Source organism: Peromyscus eremicus, chromosome 13 (genome assembly GCF_949786415.1).
Source record: "Peromyscus eremicus chromosome 13, PerEre_H2_v1, whole genome shotgun sequence".
NCBI classification, from domain to species: Eukaryota; Metazoa; Chordata; class Mammalia; order Rodentia; family Cricetidae; genus Peromyscus; species Peromyscus eremicus.
Window position 1 is genome coordinate 16,357,285 of NC_081429.1, and position 14,450 is coordinate 16,371,734.

The following is a 14,450-nucleotide window of genomic DNA, read 5'->3' on the forward strand; positions in this document are numbered from 1 at the left end:
TTATTTAATGGCACTGATTTGCTATATCTTATAGGGTGTACCTTATTATCTCAGAAATTTGCATAATCATAGAATGCTTGATTAAGGAATAGAAGCATTGCATGTAATGGATATGCGTGCATGATTAGCTGTAGGAGGGGATCTGTAATTATGTGGTGTATAAATATACATCTTTATCTCTTTAAACCTTCACAATAAACAGAATAAAAAGTTGACTTTTCAATTTTTTTCTAGTTATGACTTTAAGAACCAAAAAATAGGTGAAGGCAAAGAGAACCATAGCTCTTTATCGCAATCTTTTGAATGGTAAGTTTCTAATATAAAATAATTAATATCTTATATACATCATATTATATAATATACATTAATACATGCATCATCATATCAGTTGTATTATTGCATTAATGGTATATTATAATGTTAATAATTATAATATATTAATATAGAAATATATTTGTATATCTACAATGTATATCTGATATTAATTTTGTTATGTTTATATATATACACACACATACATATGTGGGGTGTGTGTGTGTGTGTGTGTGTGTGTGTGTGTGTGTGTGTGAGATTTTTGGAAATATAAACAGAGCTTCCAGTCCCTGGTAATGAGAGCATGACTCAGAAATTTGCTAGGCAGTTTACCATAAAGGACCACAAAAGGGTGTAATTTTTCCTTGGTTTAAAGCTGCAAATACCCTTAACTCTGCTGACAGTTTTATCCTTGCTGAAGGCCAGAATGTCAGAAATGTTTAAGCCAAAGTATCTTTGGTTTTGCCCTGGCCTGAAGCCTCATATGCCAGAAAAGAGGTCAAGTCTTTTATTTCTTTTCCCCTAAAGCTGTTTCTCTTTTCTGAAAATCATAGTGAGGACTGTACTGAACTGGGAAGCATCCAGACACCTGGAATGGTGAGTGGATTGACCGGCTCATGCCCCCATCCATGCTTCCATCCAGTAAAGCCTTAGGAACTCTAAGTAAGTGACATTCAATGATATTCCACTCTCCAGGAATCACTAGTACTAGATGAGAGTTCTGTCTTCTCTCTCTTAAGCAAATTACAATGAAATATTTCCTTCTAAAAGCCCTCTCTATGATCCATGAATTCCATATTTTAAATTCCTAGCAAGAATCAACAGCTTAGGATGCCTAAGGCGATGGTTGACTTTCTGGGACACCACCCATCATAGGTTAGTTTCACCAAAAACAGAGAAAGCCTCCCTTGCTATGGAGGAAATCGCCAAAATTTTCTATATGTCCAGGTTCTTTGGGTTGTTATTATGGAACATCCAGATTTAAAAAAAAAAAATGCAGGACTCATAAGTGTGTAGTGTGTACCTAAATCTCTTAGTTCTTTTCCATTTAACTGAAATCACTAATGGAACATCCTTTTTGTTAAGTTTCCATTTGTGTATACATATTGAACATTTTATATGTTTCAAATCAATATTTTTATTCAACTATGACACCCATTTTAACTATATGTATCCTCTATACCTTCATCTTTCAGCTTCCTCCACAACCTTCTAGTCCACTTTTGTGGGAGCCCGTTCTCAGGTTCCTTGTGGCTTTACCCAGCAGGTCCGCATAGAGGACGATTAGGACCACAGGCCTGAGTGCAGGTGTCTGGGATGGTCTGCAATTGGCTGTGCTAGGGGAGGAGGTCTTTTGCTCCACCCCTTGGCATCTCTATAAAAACCCTGGGGCAGAGACAGTCAGGGCCCATTGGAATAGGTTCCAGGCCCTCTCGAGGCTATCCTTTATTTTCTATGTTTATCTCTGCAATATTCTCCGCAATAAATCCTTCTATCTAATATTTCCTGCTGCTCGCACTCAAGAAAACTCTGGGGAACTGTGGGGGTGGTTGGGTAAACGCCCCACACACTTTCTTTGAATAAAAAAAAAAATCTCTACACTGGCCACGGTTTTCTCGAGGAACAGAAACAACTATCTATCTATCTATGTATGTATCTATGTATCTATGTATGTATCTATGTATCTATCTATCTATCTATCTATCTATCATCTATCTATCTATCTATCTATCTATCTATCTATCTATCTATCTACTCAGTCTAAGAGACTGAATTCCTCAACATGTTCAATCTTATGTTGATGGCCAGGATAAGTAGCAGAGAACCCCTAGAACATACCATATGGACAAAAAAAAAATGCAAGGTTCTGATGACAGCAGCTGTTACAGTGGTACTTTGAGGGCCCCACTAGTAGGAAGTGAGGTCCAGTCAGGCAAGAAACAGCACTGTTTTCCCTCATACCTTTCCTCTCTCGGCCTCCTAAAGAAGGTATAATCCATTGTAGCTAATAGTGTTTCCAGCCTCAAGCACTCCTTCCAGGATTTTCCCCACAGACCTATGTCAATGATGTCTGATACAATCAAGTTCACAACCATGATTCCTCATCAACCTTCTTTCAGTTTCATGTCATATGAGTGTGTGTGTGTGTGTGTGTGTGTGTGTGTGTGTGTAAATAAGTAGAAAGTCTGAGATCCTAATGTAAAGGAAAACATGGAACATTTGTCTTTGTGAGTTTGATTTATTTCACCTGGATGCCTTTGACCTATGTTTATCCCAAGCCTGTTTCATAAACAATACGGTAAACTTCATGCTTACCAATTTCACCCAAAAATGTAGCCACCCTTAAATAAATTTCTATATAATACTTAACATGATAATCAAATTTGGAGTTCAGTGTGCACTAATTATTAAACACACTGATTATTATAAAGAATCATAAATTACTTTATGAGTCTATTTTTCCCCTCATTTTGTAGTGTCTAATTTGGCATGTATTCCATTGCATACACTGAGAAAAAAAAAACATTGGATATCACTAATAATGAAACTCTTCCTTTATTAAATAACTGAGTGATGACACAAGGGACAAAATATATTCATTAGGTATTATGTCTATTTTAAAAGTTAAATTACTTTGAATATCAACTAACTTGCCTAACTATATATTATCAGAAACTCTTATTTATTTGATTTTAAGAATTGAACACTGCCAGTAATTCTTTAACACAGGACTGTGGGGGAAATCCTGCTTACAAACAGAGCCATCAGAGGGAAAGAAAGACCATTGTTATTTTTGCCAAATTAAACTTCTTGCCGTTTGGGTTAAGATTATCTGTATACCAAAATTTAAGAATACTATGAATGTGAATTTTATCAGTATCATTGGATCAAACAGAATAAGATGAGAGCAGGCATTGAGAATAAAATAAAGGAAGAGCCAGGGATATTAAATCCATGAAAATTAATTGAAAGTTGAAGTAGAAAACAGATTTGGCTCCCGACAATATTGGTTGGATTAGTTAGGAAAAACAAACAACTCCAAACTTCTCCCAAAATATTTGTTGAATTTTTTTAATCAATAAATGACTTCAAATGAACTTAATCAGTTGAGTTCACTAAGTTCTCTCTATAAGTTTAAGAGACATGACCTTATAATAATACTTCATACATGAAGAAATCACACAGATATTTGAATAACATTGTAAAGCACACACACACACATACACACACATACACACACACACACACACACACACACACACACACACAAATTCATCCTCCATGGTTATCAAAATATAATTTTAGTTTTTCTCATTTTCTTTGGAAATTCTCAACATAATACATTTTCTTTTTGCCTGTCTTGTTTTTTTTAACTGTTACTGTGTACTTACTGAGGCTGGGGTACTTGCATTATTATAAATAAAATACCTTGACTTATAGAATTTATAGACTCATAGAATTATGTCCTTTTCTGTTTTTAATATGTAAAGTGCACATGAGCCTACATATTATAACTGCATATCTCACACAGTTACAGTTTTTACTTCAAAATAATTTACCTTTCTCAAATATATGAATTTAAAATAATATGCAATATACCTGAAGATTAAAGCCTGTCTTTTATAGGTGAAGTTTATATTTATTGATACCATAATACTGAGAGTGCACTACTTTCAGAAAAGCAAATAATTTATGGTGCCCATATTATGATTTTGACTTCTGAATCAGCTCTAGGAGAGAAAATAAGTAAATACCTAGCCTTAAGTCTATACAAAGTATACATGAATAATTTGCCATGGAATCCAGTTCTATAAGGTAATTTCATAGTATTAATAACTCAGTGACATCTCTTCTTCCACATAACTCTATTCGACTTCAGCAAGTTTTAAAACTTTTCTATGATCAAAATACAAGGGTTTTAGAGTATAAGGTTAGGTCTTATGCTATGAATGAAATGTGTGTGACCAACTATTCCTTCCTTGATGTGAAATCCCGCTCTGTGTATTCAGCACATTAGTGTTTACTTGAAATGGGTGACAGATGTATTAGAAAGAGCACAAGGCTTGTGATTGAAATCTTGCGTCCAATTCTCAAAGCTCAGAGATCTTCAGCAACTTTTTCAATTGCTCTGAGCCTTGGGTACTTAAGGGAAAATTCTTAATCTCAAAATGTAAATGCATGAGTATGTGTTGTGTAGCTAGCATAATTGAATAATCCAAGCAAGTTGACTGGCAAAGGATAACAAATAAATGTCAGTTATTCTCCATTTTTCTTAGGTTGATGGTATAAAATATATTTAAAACAATATAATATTCTAAAAGCACAAGAAAAAATTAGAATGTGATAGCAAATAGTCCTAGACAATTGGAATGCACATACAAACTATTTGCATGCCTACTTTAATATATATATATATATATATATATATATATATATATATATATATATATATACAAGTAAGTAAATAAATAAATAAAATATTCTGAAGTTTGGAAGAAAATTATTTATAAAAATTCTTAAAAAGAAAACTGTGAAAGCAAAAATGTTTTGGAAACAGTATTTTTAAAACTGCAATCCCTCAAGTCTTTGTATTATCAGTTATTTTGTTCTAAATTCATATATGTAATTTCAGAACATAAGTATGTGCTCTTAAGAACAAAAATGTGAATTTCATCAATATGTGTGATGGTTGTGTATATATGTGGCAGAATAGATGTGTAGAGTATACATGTATTGCATATGTCTATGTATACAAGTGTATGCACTTATGGATGTATGGAGCAATAGAAAGGCAAATCGTTGTGTATGTCTGTAAGGATATTTCCAAAAAATGTTGACTGAGAGAAGAAAACTCATCCTAAATGCTTGCAGGACCATTCCATCATTAAAGTTGTTGGAATAAACAGAAAGAAAAAGGAGAGAGCCAGTTCAACTCCAGAATTCCCTTTTCTTCCTGAGAATGATGTTCCTTCTGTTGCAGATCTGAGTCACTGTGAATTCTACACTGAAATGGAAGAAGAGATCACCTAAGACTGTGATTTGAAATAAACCACTCCTTGTTAAGTTGCTTCTTGTCAGGCATTTGGATGAAGAAACAAAAGAGGACTAATACAGAAAACTGGTACTGGCAATGTAGCTATTGCTTTGATTAAACCTGTCCATGTGGAAAGTCAAAGAATTTGAAACTGTGGGATAACAAAGCCCTAGAAAACTTGAAGCACAGATTAATGGGCAGTTCTGGTAGTAAATTAGAAGATTATAATTAGAAGAGAAATTCAGAAAACAAAAACAAAAACAAAAACACTGTGATTATGAAGAACAAAGAGTGTTGTTGTACATCTGTGGACTTGTTACTTGGCAGGTGGAGGCAGGTGGGTCATATATAGTGGGTTCACATGATACCATGTCTCAAAAATAAGTAAATAAAACTCTGATAATCAAGTTTTAGGGGATAACAAGAACTCTTCAGGAAACATGGCTATTGGTCATTGATGTTGTATTCTGACATAAAAAAAAAAAAAAAAAAAAAAAAAAAACTAGCTGAATTCTACCTGTGTCCTGAATATTTGAGCAAGGATGAATTAAAAAGTAGGGGGTTAAGGTGTTTGTTGGAAGAAATCTCAAAATATCAGACAATGTTACATTCTGGCTGTGGAAAGGTTTTTTGCATACAACATTTACACAGGTTTAGAATCAAAGTGACTCAAAAGAAAAGTAGAAATATAGAAGATACATAGTTTGGCAAGGAAAGGAGTTGGAGCCTTTCTAATGTTGCAGACAAGGCAACTATAGCATCTGTAATTTTTAAATGGCACAGCCAAAGAGAAACTACAGACTTTGTGAGGCGACAACAGAAAAGGTTTCTTGAAGGCATGGCTCTGTTTGCTTCAAGAGTGATAAGGTAAAACAATGTAAACTCATTTGCAGTATTTTCATTAAGAGGAGGGTGGCGGAACAGAGACTACTTCAAGGGCTTCCTACCCTGGCAGGGTCACCTAAGAAGGGTTTTTTCCAGGTTTAACCTCAAATGCACTTAGAGACTGTATATTAGTTACTTCTGCCCTTACTGTGACAAAATACCTTAGAAAAGTAATTCACAGAAGGTGTGGGTGCAGCCTATGCCAATGGGAAAGTCTGGGTGACAGAATCCGAAGCATCCAGTTGTATTTTATCTTCTATCAGGATGCAGAAAGCAAGGTCTGTGCTTCGCTTCCTCCATCCTTTTAGTTGGCGTTAGAGGATTCCCAGGAAGTGCTCCACCCAAATTTAGGGTAAGCCTTACTACTTCAACACAAACAATATCTTACAGATATATACAGAGATTTTTTTCCATGTTGACTCTAAATCCTATTAAATTGACAAACATGACTATCCACCAAAAAAAAAAAACCTGACTCTTGTATACTTGACACCCAAACCTATAACTTGTAAGCCACAAACTTCCGCATCTTTCTTTAAGGTCATGGTCATTTCACAGTAAAAAATTATATATACATTTTATACAACTTAAAATATCCCTAGTGTCTTTAAAATTTCCAACACTTTGAAAGTCTACATTCCAAGTCTTGTATGATACTGACTGCAATCTCTTACCACTTAGCTCCAATAAGATCAAAATCAAGCTACCTTCTTCCTGTACACAATGATAGAATGAAATTGCCATTCCACCTGGGAAGAATGGGAATATAGAAAGGAATAATGATACCACAGGAAGACTGAACCCACAGGGAATATTCTGAAACTTCGTGTCTAGCATTTTGGTCTCATGATAGAATCATTTGAGCTCCAAAAGGCTTAAGAAGCCTTGCCCTCCATATCTGCCACATGAGACAAAATCTCCCTCTGTCATGCCTGTTAAACTCTGTATGAACTTTTCCTTGTTGGATGTCTGGTGGATCTAGAAATTTCAACATCCTAATGTGTCTATTGGTAAGTGGGCAATATCTTACAGCTTCCGACAGTGGCCTCTCAGAGCCTGCTTGTAGGGACCTACCACATAATTACCTAGACTCAACAGTTCTCTGGAACCAAAACACAATCCTCCATGATTCTTTTAATCTTACATTCTTTATCCCTGCAAAACATGAACTGTGTAGTTGATGTCAACAAATTCTACTACAAGCTTAGGATGGAGCCTGACTACACTGGACCACAGCTGTATCAACCTCTGTGTGCTGACCCTGAGAAAACACCTTCCTCTACAGCTATTTGGGGAAGAATGAGTTCATTTCAATGCCATTCTCAGTACAGGCTCTTTTCAAATGAGTTATAATTTTAATGATTTGTTGGCTTTGGTTTGTAGAGTCTTGTTTTTAGAGCAGAGTTCTCACTGTCTCACTGAAAAAAAGTTTTCTCTATAAAGAAAAGTCACCTCTTTTTCAAAAATTATTTTTGTATTCAAAAGATGTGTGTGTGTGTGTATGTGTGTGTGTGTGTGTGTGTGTGTGTGTGTGTGTGTATTGTGATCCCTCATGAGTGATTATAAGGAAGGTGAGCCTGTTGGATAATTTTCTCTTAATGATATGACTACACATGCCTCTATTTCCTAGAGTACTAGAGTATAACACCCTTTGACCTTAACAAATTGCTCCTGCATTTTTGTGCATTACCCACCATTCAAAAAAAATATCTGCAACAAAATGTGCACTTCATATGTCAAAGTACTCAGCCAACTGCTAAAGATATATATGTCATGAGTGTCTCAGTTCCTTATAGGTTGATTGTTAAGGGGATCATTGAAATGGGAGATCCAGAAAGATCCTAACATGAGCTCTATTTTTTTGTAGTTGAAGTTTTTCTGTGTCCACCTGGCTCCTGAGTCCTTGTGTTTCCACAGCTGCACAGACCCAAATAAACACACACAGGCTAATATTGTTTAAAACTGCTTGGCTCTTATCTCAGGCCTACCACTAACTAGCTCTTACACTTAAACTCAGCCCATTTCTGCTAATCTAGATATTGCCACATATTCCATGGCTTTACCTGTGTGCCTGTTACATGATGCTCCCTGGATGGCAGGCTGGCATCTCCTCACTCAACCTTCCTGTTCTCAAAATTCTCTTCTCTGCTTGTCCCACCTATACTTCCTGCCTGGCTACTGGCCAATCAACATTTTATTTATACAGAGCAATATCCACAGCACTTCCCCTTTTCTTTTCTTTTTTTTTTAAAGGAAGGTTTTAACTTTATCATAGTAAAATTACATATAACAGAATAATTATAAAGCAAGAATTACAGTTTCAATATCTAGTTTACTTATAATATCTAGTCTATTTATATTTGGCAAAATTAAAGAAGATATTCTATCTATCCTATATTTGTGAGTTTAAGGTTTCATATATAACTTATCTTTTATCATGACTAAGGAAATTATAACTATCTAGTCTTCAACTACATCAAAGAACTCAGAAGGATATAATATTACTTGAGAAATGAGAGAAGACCACAAGCAACTTTTGGGAGTCTTGTGAAAGTAGACAGAGACAGCTGGCAGCCTGGACAGTCATCCAAAGTTCCTGTGTAAAGTTGGGACATCTGTCTTTAGCCCACAGGCCCAGAGTCTCTCAGTCACTTCTTTCTGTGTCCTGTAGAATGTCTGGCAGTTTCCTCTGTGAAACAGGAACCTGAAGGACCATTTTACCAAGCAAAGTTCAGTGGTCACCTTCCTATGGGTCCTGCAAGTCCAGTCAATACAACATTTTGTCAAGCAGTCCAGGCAAGAACAGTTTCTAGCCCAAATGGCTATTTTTGCCAAGAAGAAGATAAACTCCATATGGAGTGTCTTTGATGCCCATCCTCCTCTCTGAAGTAAATCGGTACTGCCAAGAGCAGACATATCTCACTGTCAAGAAAGTCTAAATTTTTAAAACATTTTAAATGCTATATTCTGTAGGTCTTTGAAGTGTTTGAAGATTACCTATCTATTTGAATTATATCTATGTATACCTAGAAAACTTAAGATGACTGTAAGTTTGACTATCATAGAAGACTAATTATTAATCTGTATTTCTTAATTATCCATTACAATCTAAATGAGTTTCACAAACATAATACCTTAAACAAGAGTAAAAATATACACACAGTATAACAAAATTAACTTTAAATTTGTATCAATAGTGCTTGCTTCAGCAGCATATATACTAAAATTTGTATCAATAAACTAAAATCCATAGCAATGTAGAACATTTCAAACAAGTTGTTCTTTAAAAGTATGTTCAACAATCTACCCTTTTATAGAAAGATATTGACTATGACCAATAACAATTTGTAACAAACAACCTAAACAAAGACAAACATCCATAATCTATTTTTTGGGAATGTGGGCATAGTTTTCTAAGCTATTTCCTGCTGGATGAGGATGCTGTCTTCTTATGGGGACATAAAGAAAATTTTAGGATTATGGGGTAGTCTGTGTGGCTGTATCATCTGAACCAGTTGCCTTGAAACCATTCTGGATGTTGGATCATCTGGGCCATGGTGTCATCAGAGACCTTTCATGGGGTCTTGGCTGGTCAAACCCCATATATCTCAATCTGGAACAAATCCATAGCCTCTTGCTTTCTGTGGAAACAAAAGTAGAGCTTCATTTCCAAAGCAGCATATCTTTAGATCTAAATTTTGAAGTTAAGGTACCTTTAATATATATATATATATATATATATATATATATATAGGTTTAACTCATCTGCCTTTATAATCAAATATCTCTCTGCAGTTAAAAATATCAAAGACAACACAATCCAGATTCTCTGTGTGATATCCATCTTTATGTGTTTTATTTTATACTACTTTTACTTTTTCTTTAAAGACTTTATTTTTTTAAACTATCTCTTTATATAACTGCATATATTTCTTTTTTTCTCTCTTTCAAGCCTACATACATTTTTACACACATTGTAAACTATTCCACCTGAATCTGTCTTATTGTGAACCTATTGTTTTAAAATGCAGCAGCTAGTGCTGAAGCAAAAGTCTTGGCTGTTAGCTCCATCCAATTTAGCTTACACAGTAGAGATAATTCACCACCAGCGCTGGGAGCCATGCTTTCCGCTGACTCTGGGAGACAGTAGGTCTATGCTTCTATCCAAGCAGCATGTAGCCCAGAAACCTCTTTTTTTTTTTTCAATAGCAAAGGCTAAATCCACCACACATCATAGTACGCAGCTTGGAGACACCTCTGTGTAATGTGGTGTAGCTTAAGCCCACATGTTGTGGCGTCTAGTCACCAGCATGAGATGCAACTACAAAGCTGTTTTTGGCTCCATTTAGAGTTGCTTATTAAATATTCTCAAGTTTTAGGTGGAAACTCGAGCCACTGGGCGCCATTTGTAGTTGAAGTTTTCCTGTGTCCACCCAGCTCCTGAATCCTTGTGTTTCCACGGATACTCAAACCCAAATAAACACACATAAGCTAATATTATTTAAAACTGCTTGGCCCTTATCTCAGGCCTACCACTAACTAGCTCTTACACTTAAACTCAGCCCATTTCTGCTAATCTAGATATTGCCACATATTCCATGGCTTTACCTGTGTGCCTGTTACATGCTGCTCCCTAGACAGCAGGCTGGCATCTTCTCACTCAGATTTCCTGTTCCCAGAATTCTCTTCTCTGCTTGTTCCGCCTATACTTCTTGCCTGGCTACTGGCCAATCAACATTTTATTTATGCAGAGCATATCCACAGCACTCCTGCATTTTTGTGTATTACCCACCATTAAAAAAAATCAGCAATAAAATTTGCACATCACATGTCAAAGTAGTCAGCCAATTGCTAAAGATATATACGTCATGAGTGTCTCAGCTCCATATAGGTTGATTGCTAAGGGAATCATTGAAATGGGAGATCCAGAAAGATCCTAACATAAGCTCTATTGCTATGGATTAAGATCTATGCTTTTCCTTTATTAGCATAAAGGGTTAGTTCCAGACTTCCTGGTAGGCTGTTTGGACTCTTTTTTTTTTTTTTTTTTTTTTTTTTTTTTTTTTTTTTTTTTTTTTTTTTTTTTTTTTCTGAGACAGGGTTTCTCTGGGTAGTTTTGGTGCCTGTCCTGGACCTCACTCTGTAGAACAGGATGGCCTCAAACTCATAGAGATTCACCTGGCTCTGCCTCCTGAGTGCAAGTATGGTAGCCATCCACAAGGTGCACATGCTTTTGAGAAAAATCAAGGGCACCAGAAGTATCAGGAAAACAATTAATAGGCTCTAATCTGCATAAGAAAAAAATTGAAGAGAAGAAGAGAAAGTTATTCTTCTCTGAGTAGGACTCAAAGGCATGTAGACCTCATAGAAACTCATAATCGTTTATACGAATGGCAATAGAGTGCAGACATTCTGGAAAAAAATTACATTTCCTCGTTAAATGACTAGTTATTCCCCCTACTTCTTTAGCATGTCATAAGGCAAATTTACCTTCCTAGGGCTGGTCCCACCTACCTGAGGGAAGAACTCACAGCTCAACTAGATTGTTGGATCTCCATCCAAGCCAGAGATTTTACTCTCTCTAGAAGGAAATAATTTCCCCTGGATGGAGCTGTATGTGGAGTTTTCTTGTTCCAGCCATGGGCTCCAAAATAAACACGAAGAGGCTTAATATTAATTATGAATTTTCAGCTGATAGCTCAGGCATATTACTATCTCTTACAACTTGACCCATTTCTATTAATCTATATGCTGCCCTGAGGCTTGTGGATTTTACCTCTATCCCATTTTGTGTGTCCAACTCGTTCTGCATTTGGCTGGCAACTCCTCTGAGTCTGCCCTTCATTTCTCTCTGTGTCAGGCTACCTTGTCTAATCTCTTCCTGCCCTGCTATTGGCCAATCAGCTCTTTATTAACAATGAGAGCAATACATATTTACAGTATACAAAGATTGTTCCACAGCATGGAGCTTTACTGGTACTGTGATAACAGGGATAATCAAGTACATTTTCTTTCTCCAAATGATGACATGATGATCTTACCCTCGCTAGGTGCTGGATATGCAGTCTCAGGATTAGTGTTTGCATTGCTGTGATTCAATATTAATTGCTTCTTTGGAGGATGATTTAATTTTTGCTTGCATGTCCCTGCATATTTGTAGTACATAACTTATTACTATTATTATTATTAATTATTATTATTATGTTGTTGTGTTGCAGCTGTTGTTACCACTTGTACTTTGCAGGAGCCCACAGTTGAAAAGATTTCCTTGATTCTCAGAACAAAATTTGAAGTTTTCAACAGAGATGAAACTGTTAAAGACCTTGGAGACAAAGTTGAACTGTACATGTTTTGCACTGTGAGCTAGTTATGACCCCGTGGGTAATAGGGGAGGAATGTTATGTTTTAATACACTAAATTATGTGGGGACTAAATTGGCATGGGGTTCAGGTTGATAGTTAATCTTCATTGCCAAAAAGGTTGGATTAAAAAAATCTTGGGGTCCTGTTTTCCAGGTAGCCTCCCTGGTGATGTGAGTAGCAGTCCAGTCATCCTTGTTCCACATCTAGTATCCTGCTATGAGTGAGTACATACCATGTTTGTCTTTCTGAGTCTGGGATAGCTCACTCAGGATGATTTTTTCTAGATCCATCCATTTCTCTGCAAACCTCATGATGTCATTGTTTTTCTCTGCTGAGTAGTATTCCATTGTGTATATGTACCACATTTTGTTTATCCATTCTTCAGTTGAAGGGCATCTAGGTTGTTTCCATGTTCTCGCTATTACAAACAACTGCTACTCACATCACCAGGGAGGCTACCTGGAAAACAGGACCCCAAGAAAGAAACGGGGATCGCCCAATGACAGAGAAATGGAATGAGATCTACATGAACAGCCTGGACATGAGTCGGGGTAGTGAAGGGCGAGGGTCAAGGGAAAGAGAGCTTGGGTGAGCAGGAGATCCCAGCTGGATCAACAACAGAGAGGGAGAACAAGAAATAGGAGACCATGGTAAATGAAGACCACATGAGAATAGGAAGAAGCAAAGTGCTAGAGAGGCCCACAGAAATCCACAAAGATACCCCCACAACAGACTGCTGGCAATGGTCGAGAGACAGTCCGAACTGACCTACTCTGATGATGGGATGGCCAGACACCCTAATTGTCATGCTAGAAACCCTATCCAACTACTAAGGGATCTGGATGCAGAGATCCATGACTAGGCCCCAGGTGGATCTCTGGGAGTCCAATTAGTGAGAATGAGAAGGGTTTATATGAGCAAGAATTGTTGAGACCAAGGTTGGATAAAGCACAGAGACAAATAGCCAAACGAATGGAAACACATGAAATATGAACCAATGGCTGAGGGGTCACCAACTGGATCAGGCCCTCTGAGTGGGTGAGACAGTTGATTGGCTTGATCTGTTTGGGAGGCATCCAGGCAGTGGGACCGGGTCCTGTGATCATTGCATGAGTCGGCTGTTTGAAACCTGGGGCCTATGCAGGGTCGCTTGGCTCAGCCTGGGAGGAGGGGACTGGACCTACCTGGACTGAGTCTACCAGGTTGATCTCAGTCTGTGGGGAAGGCTTTGCCCTGGAGGAGATGGGAATGGGGGGCGGGCTGGAGGGAAGGTGAGGGGGGCGGGAGTGGGGAGAACAAGGGAATCTGTGGCTGATATGTAGAACTGAATTGTATTGCAAAATAAAAATTTAAAAAAAAAATCTTAGATGATTATTGAAGAATATCTTTAGGTGTGTTTGCGAAGATATTTCCAAAGACATTTAATGGAGGGAAATAGGTATAGCATGGATGTTGGGAACATAATCCTGTGGTCTGGGGTCCTTTACTAAATATAAAAAAAAAAAAATTGGAGAACCAGGGAGAAGGCTCACCAGTTATGCATATTTGTTACCAAACTACAAAATCAGAGTTTGGTGCCAGGGACCCACATGGTAAAAAAGAGTAATGACTGGTAAACATTGACCCTTGAATTCCATATGTGCACATGCCTAACATCTTAAAAATATGAGCGAACAGAATAGAGGAAGGAACATGCAGAAGAGTAATTATCAGTGAAGGCCCTTTGAAGAGCTATAAGGAAACCTACTAGCATAGAAGCTTCCTAAAATACAAAACAAATTTAAATGGATTTAACCACACAATGGGGGAGACATAACTTAACTAGGTATCATATGTTCATACAAAAACAAAATAAA